General features: G+C 40.1%; 1 long non-coding RNA gene across 1 annotated transcript; it reads right to left on the bottom strand.

Moving 5' to 3' along the window:
* Window positions 1-2,719: 2,719 nt before the first annotated feature.
* On the bottom strand, window positions 2,720-8,630 carry LOC116370413 (uncharacterized). Its single transcript, XR_004208725.1, has 2 exons — window positions 8,499-8,630; window positions 2,720-5,566 (listed from the first exon to the last, which is right to left on the bottom strand). It is a non-coding gene; the product is annotated as an uncharacterized LOC116370413 (long non-coding RNA).
* Between the last annotated feature and the right edge of the window lie 267 nt (window positions 8,631-8,897).

Raw genomic sequence — 8,897 nt, 5'->3', positions numbered from 1 at the left:
TGGCCACAAAATAAACTCCCTAGAAAGCAGGAAGAAACCGAGAGAGGAACCAGGCTCAGAGTGGTGACCAGTCCTCTTCTGGCCATACCGGGGGACAGAGCAGAGTGGTTTGAGCAACCGAAAGGTTGCAAGATCGAATCCCCGAGCTGACAAGGTAAAAATCTGTCGTTATGCCCCTGAACAAGGCAGTTAACCCAATGTTCCGAGGCCATCATTGAAAATAAGAATTTGTTCTTAACTGACTTGCCTATGTACAAACACTAGCAGGACACCGACGACAACATCCGGTGAAATTGCAGAGCGCGAAATTCGAAATACAAAAATCGGAATATTAAAAATTCATGAAAATACAAGTGTCTTACATAATTTAAGAGTCTTATTAATCCAACTGCGTTGTCAAATTTGAAAAAGGATTTACGGAGAAAGCATACCAAGCGATTATCTGAGGACAGCTCCCCACATCAAAATACTTTTTCAACCAGCACAGGCGTCACAAAATCACAGACAGCAATTAAATAAATCACTTACCTTTGAAGATCTTCCTCTGATTGCAATCCCAAGGGCCCCAGCTACACAATGAATGGTCATTGTGTTCGATAATGTCCTTCATTATTTCCCAAAAATATCAGTTCAGATGGCGCGCTTGATTCAGTAGGTCACTCGTTCAACATGCACACAAACGAATCCTAAAGATTACCGGTAAAGATCGGCCAAAAAATTCAAACGAAGTTTCCAATTAATCCTCAGGTATTCTAATATGTAAATAAACAATAATATTTAAGACGGAGAATAGTGTGTTCAATAGCAAAGATAAATAACGAAGAGCGTATTCTCGTTGATGCGTGCAACATGACTACTTTTCTAATGGGGACATCTTGGAAAAACTACAATTACTAATTTTTCAAAAAACAAGCATGAAACCCTTAAAGACTGTTGACATCTAGTGGAAGCCAAAGGTACTGCAAAATGGGTCCTATCAATTTGAATATCCCATAGGCAAGCATTGAAATATTCCGGATCGATTTTACTCAAGGTTTTCGCCTGTCATATCAGTTCTGTTATACCCACAGACATTTTTACAGTTTTAGAAACTTCAGAGTGTTTTCTATCCAATGCTACCAAGTATATGCATATCCTAGCTTCTGGGCAGTTTACTTTGGGCACGTCAGTCATCGGAAATTCCGGACAATAACCAGTATGCTCAGAAAAGTTAAAGGTTAAAAAAATATATATATTTTTTAAATACACTACCATTAGTGGTGAAATAAATGAATAAATTCTAAAGTTACAAATGTCCATGTTTTTGAAAGAATAGCACATTTTTGTCCAATCAAATAATGTCAAAGGTGATCAGAAATACAGTGTAAACATTGTTAATGTTGTAAATGACTATTGTAGCTGGAAACGGCTGAAGATCTCGTACAACGCTGTGTACTACTCTTCACAGAACAATGCAAACAGTCTCTAACCAGAATAGTGTCTAGAAGGCCAGCATCCCGGAGTTGCCTCTCACTGTTGACATTGAGATTGGTGTTTTCGGGTACTATTTAATGAAGCTGCCAGTTTGAGGACTTGTGAGAAGTCTGTTTCTCTAGACACTCTAAAATACTTGTCCTCTTGCCCAGTTGTGCACAGGGGCTTCCCACTCCTCTTTATATTCTGGTTAGAGCCAGTTTGCACTGTTCTGTGAAGGGAGTAGGACACAGAACTGCACGAGATCTTCAGTTTCTTGGAAATTTCTCACATGGAATAGCCTTCATTTGTCAGAACAAGAATAGACTGACGACTTTCAGAAGAAAGGTCTTTGTTTCTGGCCATTTTGAGCCTGTAATCGAACGACAAATGACCCAGATACTGCAACTAATCTAAAAAAAGGACCGTTTTATTGCTTCTTTAATCAGCACCACAGTTTTCAGCTGTGCTAACATAATTGCAAAAGGGTTTTTGTAATGATCAATTAGCCCTTTAAAATGATAAACTTGTATTAGCTAACACACATGCCATTGGATCACAGGAGTGATGGGTTGCTGATAATGGGCCTCTGTACACCTATGTAGATATTCCATTTTTTTTTTTTAATCATCCGTTTCCAGCTACAAGTCATTTACAACATTAACAACGTCTCCACTGTATTAATGGTCAATTTGATGTTATTCCAATGGACAAATAAACATACTTTTCTTTCAAAAACAAGGGACATTTCTAAGTGACCTAAACTTTTCAACGGTAGTGTATGTATTCATTTCAGTAGGCTGTATGGGAAGGGGAATCAAACTATTCTAAAACTGGGGTGGAGTCAAAAACTAATAAGAGGCAAAAGTGGTGAAAATGATGAGCTATATCATCTTCCACTCAACATCACAAGGGTTATAGTAGAATTTGTGTTCAAAGTAATGACAAAAATATTTCACCCTGAAACTGTATCACTGTGTGAAATCCATTAGACACATAAGACTATACGTTGGTAATATGTGCAGCGTTGGCAGGATAGAATTACAACATTATGTTCCTTACAGGACATTCTGTCCCCACCCGGAGTGGAGAAACTGTTAGACTTGTCTATCATGAAACATGTTGCAGAATATGATAAACAATGTGTACAGTGTACAGTGGAACAATACAGCCATCCTAAAGCAGGGTGGGGTTCTCGACTGATGTGTGTATAAAAGATGGGCTCTGAACTTGAGAGGGCAGAGCTCTCTGAATAAAGAACTGATCATTTGTATGCTGGGACTCTGTTTATTAAAACTTCGAGCCTTACAACCTCTAGGATACAGATGGAGTTATAAAATAGTTCAGGTGGAACATTGGGATAGAAATTCTCGTGACAAAGGGGGTTAGTAACTACACAGACTCATTTCATAGAACTTCAAAAACACTGGCAGTTTGTCTACTCCACTTCTTTAGTCTACACTCTGATCACTCCAGATAGACCAGTGAATAAAACAAATGCTGACAATACTGTTGTCATCCATACAAGTCTTAGTAGCATGAAATAACGTCTATAATGCATTCCAAAAGTATTCAGACCCCTTGGCTTTTTGGTTTTGTTACATTACAGTCTTATTCTAATTCTCATCAGTCGACACACAATACCCATAATGACAAGGGCAAAAACAGGTTTTTAGAAATAACATGACATTTATGTAAGTATTCAGACCCTTTACACAATAGTCAGTTGAAGCACCTTTGGCATCGATTACAGCCTTGAGTCTTGTTGGGTATGAAGCTACAAGCTTGGCACAATTGTATTTGGGGAGTTTCTCCCATTCTTCTCTGCAGATCCTCTCAAGCTCATGGTCAGAGTCCTTTAGGTACCTTTTGGCAAATTACAAGTGGACTGTCATGTGCCTTTTACTGAGGAGTGGCTTCCGTCTGGGCACTCGACCATAAAGACATGATTAGTGGAGTCCTGCCGAGATGATTGTCCTTCTGGAAGATTCTCTCGTCTCCATAGAGGAACTCTGGAGCTCTGCCAGAGTGACCATCAGGGTTCTTGGCCACCTCCCTGACCAAGGCCCTTCTCCCCCGATTGCTCAGTTTGGCCAGGTGGACAGCTCTCGGAAGAGTCTTGGTGGTTACAAACTTCTTCCATTGAAGAATAATGGAGGCCTCTGTGTTCTTGGGACCTTTAATGCTGCAGAAATGTTTTGGTACCGGTCTCCAGATCTGTGCCGACACAATCCTGTCACGGAGCTCCACGGACAAATCATTCCACCTCATGACTTGGTTTTAACTCTGACATGCAGTGTCAAATGTGGGACCTGACATAGACAGGTGTGTGCCTGTCCAAATCATGTCCAATCAATTGAATTTACCACAGGTGGACTCCAAGTTGAAAAAACATCTCAAGGATCATCTCATAGCAAAGGGTCTGAAAACGTATGTAAATAAGCAAAACAATTTTTTTTTTAAATTGCATTTGCAAGACTTTCTAAAAACCTGTTTTGGCTTTGTCATTATGGGGTATTGTGTGTAGATTGACGAGGAAAAACATGGAATCAATTTTAGAAGAAGGCTGTAACGTACCAAAATGGGAAGGGGTCTGACAGTGCCCTCGGAAAGTATTCAGACCCCTTGACTTTTCCACATTGTTATGTTCAAGCCTAATTCTATAATTAAATAAAAATATATCCTCAGCAATTTACACACAATACCCCATATTGACAAAGTGAAAACAGGATTAGACATTTTTGCAAATGTATAAAAATAAAAATTTAAACAAGAGACTCAAAATTGAGTTCAGATGCTTCCTGTTTCCAATGATCATCCTTGAGATATTTCTACAACTTGATATATACAAAATATTAAATATCCACTACTGTTCAAATGTTTGGGGTCACTTAGAAATGTCCTTGTTTTGAAAGAAAAGCACATTGTTTGTCCATTAAAATAACATAAAATTGATCAGAAATACAGTGAAGACATTGTTATTGTTGTAACTGACTATTGTAGCTGGAAACGGCAGATATTTTATGGAATATCTACATAGGTGAACAGAGGCCCATTATCAGCAACCATCACTCCTGTGATCCAATGGCACGTTGTGTTACCTAATCCAAGTTGATCATTTTAAAAGGCTAATTGATAATTTGATAACCCTTTTGAGGGCCTCCCGGGTGGCGCAGTGGTTAAGGGCGCTGTACTGCAGCGCCAGCTGTGCCACAAGAGACTCTGTGTTAAGAAGCAGCGCGGCTTGTTTGGGTTGTGTATAGGAGGACGCATGACGTTCAACTGTGGTTCAGACTAAAGAAGCAATAAAACTGGCCTTTACAACTCTGCCTAGAAGGCCAGCATCCCGGAGTCGCTTCTTCACTGTTGACGTTGAGACTGGTGTTAAGTGACCCCAAACTTTTGAATTGAGCTCAGGTGCATCCTGTTTCCATTGATCATCCTTGAGATGTTTCTACAATTTGATCTATAAAATATTAAATATATATGTATCAGATATAAATCATCAGGATGTGGTAGTCTACTGGTTATGTTCAACACTTCTCCAATCGTTGTTGAGATCTGATATTCTGTGCAGCAAACAAATCAAAATTCAATATTGACAGTGATGATGCCATGGCCTATTTTGAAATGAGGTATGCCTAACTTGGTGATTGAGGGTATTAAACATTTTCAACGTTCTTGAGACAATGTGTGGGCAAAGGCAGGCGATACAAGTTTAAAGTGTTTTTGCTTCACTGTGAAGTCTTGAGTTGTTCAGGGATGTGAGATGTCAGAATTACAGAATTCAACCTAGCAATAGACTGGTCATAACTTATGGAGGTCTAATATATGAAGACAACTTATAGATAGTCATGGTAAGAGCAGGTTCTAACAGTTGTCCTATTGTTCTCCTCCTCTTCTTCATCTTTAAGGTTGACATTCAGCTCCAGTGTTTGACTGCAGTCTTCCAGCTTCACGGATGCCATCTCTGGATCCTGCAGAGCAAACTGGGCTCCACTGTCACAATCAGGACCCAGTGACTGTAGGTTTCTACTCAGTGTGGAAGGAGAGAGGCAGGCTGTGTTTGTCCTCACTGTTGATGTTACTGGCCTCAGACTTAATCTGAGTCGGTCTGTAGTAATAAAGACAAAAGGACGCAAAAGTTATTTTCTTGACAGTTCTGGCACTTTATTCTGTTCAATTATCTCATTTCAGTCGATCAGGTAGATAATCTTTGACAAAACATTCATTCACATTAGACACAAAGTACACATTTTAAATTGCACAACATAAGTGCACTTAATCTATAGTAGATTTCCTAAATTCACATAAATGCATAAATGACTCAAAATCCATTTAGTACAAGATCGCAGTATGTTTCAGGCAGCACTATGTACTATTTACCTGAATCACCTTGTCTTCACTGTATTATTTCACTCACAAAAACCAATTGTATTTCCCGTTCACACCATATTAAGAATTATCAGGGGTCGTACAGTGGCAAGTCAAATTCAAGGACTTTCAGGCACTAATATTTATTTACTTGAAGTCCCGTGTGAAAACCCTGAATTATAGATAAATATAGAAACAACTGAATGTGTCTGAATATTAGAAAACATGTAAAGAACTGATAATCATTACATTCAGCTTCAAAACTGTAGAGCAACTGAAATGTTCTCTCTCTGATGAGGCACTATCCAAGTTGTTGATAACCTCACCAATGAAAGCTATGAAGTACATATCATTCACTATTAAAGTATCCTTTGTCACAGCACATTTATGGACGCAAGATTTCTGAACAGGCCTCGAAACCATGTCAGGAATAGTAGAAAGACCAGTTCTGACAGTAGGTCCTCTTACTACAGGACCAGCCATAGAAGCTCCATCAGTCTGACAGCAGGTCCTCATACTACAGGACCAGCCATGGAAACTCCATCAGTCTGACAGTAGGTCCTCTTACTACAGGACCAACCATGGAAGCTCCATCAGTCTGACAGTAGGTCCTCTTACTACGGGACCAGCCATGGAAGCTCCATCAGTCTGCACTGTAGTTCCACCAGTCTAACTTACAGCCTCTGCATATGATACATCATGACAGATTCTATATCTCTGAGCATCTCTCTGCACCTGGCATCCACCAAATGCTGCTGTGTCCTCCCCACAATTGCAACACTTAACCGTCACATTGCTCCAACATTCACCGTGATCATGTTCCCCACCACACTTTGCACATTTTTTCACTCAACAGCTACATGTCCCATTCTTCGGCATTTAAAAACACTGATGATTCACGGTTGCTGCTCCAGTTTCAACTGTTCTGCTATGGAATCCTGACCTGTTCACCAGACGTGCTACCTGTCCCAGACCTGCTGTTTTCAACTCTCTAGAGACAGCAGGAGCGGTAGAGATACTCACAATGATCGGTGATGAAAAGTCAACTGACATTTACTCCTGAGGGGCTGACCTGTCGCACCCTCGACAACCACTGTGATTATTATTATTTGACAATGCTGGTCATCTATGAACATTTGAACATCTTGGCCATGTTCTGTTATAATCTCCACCCAGCACAGGCAGAAGAGGACTGGCCACCCCTCATAGCCTGGTTCCTCTCTAGGTTTCTTCCTAGGTTCTGGCCTTCCTAGGTAGTTTTTCCTAGCCACTGTGCTTCTACACCTGCATTGTTTGCTGTTTGGGGTTTTAGGCTGCGTTTCTGGACAGCACTTTGTGACATCAGCTGATGTAAGAAGGGCTTTATAAATACATTTGATTGATTGATTGATGAGGCTGGGTCAAAATCACTGACATTGAAGCTAAGGAATCTTATTCTGTACTTTTCCAGACAAAACCTTCTAACACCTCAACAGCACTGATAAGCTTTCACTTCTTTCACCCTCTTTCCTACTGATCAACCTTTAGGCTTCAACCACTCTGTCTCCCTTCACATGTTCTTTAACAATATCATCCATGGACATAGATATTATTGACTGTATGTTTGTTTTTACTCCATGTGTAACTCTGTGTCGTTTTATCTGTCGAACTGCTTTGCTTTATCTTGGCCAGGTCGCAATTGTAAATGAGAACTTGTTCTCAACTTGCCTACCTGGTTAAATAAAGGTAAAATAAATAAATAAAAAAAATATTGGGACCTCAGAGATTATTACTCCCTTCAATGTAGCATCAGCTCCAGGGTCATGGCTTCTGAGCTTTGTCCCATTATGATTTTCCAATTGAAGAATCTTCCCTTGCTGAACCTGACCAGCACAAGATATTAACAATCTACCATTTTCAATTGTTTATTTCACCTTTATTTAACCAGGTAGGCTAGTTCATTTACACGGCTGCATCCCAGTTTAACTTCACCTCTTTTTATGGCCTTGGTTAATCAGGATGTAAATGAGGCCCTGTGGTCTCCTCAAACACCATACCAACTTTCCACTCTGACACATTATTACTTGCAGACACTTGGTCCTCCATGGAATGAGTTTGACACGTGCTCCGATTCATCCGCATTAATCGACGCCATTACATGCAGTTGGCCTCTCTCACCAAATGGTGAAGGATAACTTCAGTTAGCTTCCCTCCATTTTGACACTATCACACAGCCTCATGTCGCCATTTCACCACGAATAAACTCATAGAAAGAGACCGAAATCGTTCCCGCCATTTGACTTGCCTCGTCCGAAACATCCTGATCTCGCGAGCTTTCATTAACGAAACAGTGCATGTAAACTCGCGAGAACAGGATGGTTCGGACGAGGCTATTTTCCAGCTCATAAACATTTTTTCACAAAACCAATAACATGTAAAAACGACCTCAAATAAGTGGCATCTTTATGAAATGACTTTGACGAAATTATGTACATACACTCAGATAAACCCAAAGTCTAGTTATGTGACCCTTAAAAAAATGTATTAACACGTTCTTCACTCACTCGGTTTGACCCCAAAATAACACATACAATTAAAACCTTTACCAAACGTGATAATACATTGACGGATTTGTTACCTAGCGTGTTATATATTCTTTCGACATTAGAAAGTTTAAACATGCTATTACATACCTGCAATGATACATTTGAAACGGACACAACCACTATCGACACAACAGCACCGTTCTGTCGTTTCGACCCGGAACTTCCTGTTCCCCACTTGGACAGTGCAGCAGCGTCATCTTGTTCTCTGGTGTACTGACATTTGCACAACTATAACCTGTCTGCAGCCACCTACTGTAAGGTTAGTAAACTGTAGAAGAAAATACATTTCCTTTACGGAGAAGGGGAGGGGGAACAACGACCTCAAAACCAAATACATAAATAGATAAATAACAACACCCCACTCGTTCAGTCACAGTCCTATTCAAATCACATCCCTATACAGTCTCATGGGCCTCGTAGGGAGGAACATCTTCAGTCAGTATTCCCTGCAATCAGTGATGTAAAGTACATTAGTACAAATATTTT

The sequence above is a fragment of the Oncorhynchus kisutch genome, unplaced genomic scaffold (genome assembly GCF_002021735.2).
Source record: "Oncorhynchus kisutch isolate 150728-3 unplaced genomic scaffold, Okis_V2 scaffold2528, whole genome shotgun sequence".
NCBI lineage: Eukaryota > Metazoa > Chordata > Actinopteri > Salmoniformes > Salmonidae > Oncorhynchus > Oncorhynchus kisutch.
The sequence above is the reverse complement of the archived record's forward strand: the minus strand, read 5'-3'. Positions and strand labels throughout refer to the sequence as shown.